We start from the raw sequence: 1,110 nt of genomic DNA, 5'->3' as shown, positions 1-1,110 counted from the left end.
AACACGCTTGACCCTTTCCCGCCTGAACAATGTTGAGAGAGCTATAAAAGTATCTAGAGGATCAACTAGTTGAAAGAAAGTTCGGCCGTTAATTCAACATTGTTCAGCGTGGCCGGAATATCGAATAAAATACATCCGGCAACCCGGAATCGAACCAGGGACCATCCGATTACTTAATCACTACAGTCGGACGCTCTACCAACTGAGCTATTGCCGGTCAACCTTGCATGTCATCGAGATATCCTCTGCTCCCCGATAGCATTTGAATTTCATTTTAGTCACTACTGGTGCGTCTTTGGTACATGTATAGCGCGGTGAATGCAAGAATGAATCGTTTACACGTGCTCCAACTCAAAAAGTGATCTCATCAAGCGCTCCACGATGGGTTCGAACCACCGACCTTGTGGTTAACAGCCACACGCTCTGCCTACTGAGCTAGCGGAGCAACAACGTAAACTATCAATTCCCCAAGTTGTTCTCCTCGATGACTCACATGAGTCAATTTCCTTCGGTCATGACCTTAGGTCACCTTACCCGAGCAGAATGCTATAGTATCCAAATTGACAATTTTACCCACTGCCCTAATGGGCCATAAACATAAAGTTCAATTGTAAATTACACCCACCGTGGGGCTCGAACCCACGACCACAAGGTTAAGAGCCTTGCGCTCTACCGACTGAGCTAGACGGGCAGAATGAACGCTCGGGTATACGGATACTCAGTTGAACTCTTGTTGCGCATGTGGTATCCGAAGACGATTAGTGGTCTCTAGCTGTCCATACGAGATTATCCTTCAAATGGGAGGAAAACGAGGGAATGCGTTTAGCAAGTAATCGAGTCGCCACATTTATGTACTTGGGCGATACTAAACGCGCAACGGGTGGAGCTACGGATGAGATTCTTCCATGCGTTGGTGATTGGTGATACTACTGTTCAAGGATAAACAGGCGGATGCATACTCTTGTCCTTCTTCACGCATTTCGTGTCACCAGTCACTCTCTAGCGGAGATAACGGGTAGTTGAGTTCCCCAAAAAGCTCATTTCCGTGATACACTCAACAGTTATTGACGAGCTCGAAACACGCTTGACCCTTTCCCGCCTGAACAATGT

General features: G+C 46.9%; 3 non-coding genes across 3 annotated transcripts; all 3 read right to left on the bottom strand.

Annotated features, from left to right (window-relative positions):
• Positions 1–134: 134 nt before the first annotated feature.
• Pmar_PMAR022720 lies at positions 135–217 on the bottom strand. The gene has a single exon. It is a non-coding gene; the product is annotated as a tRNA-Tyr (tRNA).
• Positions 218–372: 155 nt separating this feature from the next.
• Pmar_PMAR022719 lies at positions 373–445 on the bottom strand. The gene has a single exon. It is a non-coding gene; the product is annotated as a tRNA-Asn (tRNA).
• A 173-nt stretch (positions 446–618) lies between these two features.
• Positions 619–691, bottom strand: Pmar_PMAR022718. Its single transcript has one exon. It is a non-coding gene; the product is annotated as a tRNA-Lys (tRNA).
• Between the last annotated feature and the right edge of the window lie 419 nt (positions 692–1,110).

This window comes from Perkinsus marinus (assembly GCF_000006405.1).
Source record: "Perkinsus marinus ATCC 50983 genomic scaffold scf_1104296940888, whole genome shotgun sequence".
Classification (NCBI taxonomy): domain Eukaryota; phylum Perkinsozoa; order Perkinsida; family Perkinsidae; genus Perkinsus; species Perkinsus marinus.
Note: the sequence above shows the minus strand (reverse complement) of the source record. Positions and strands in the feature narration are given on the sequence as shown.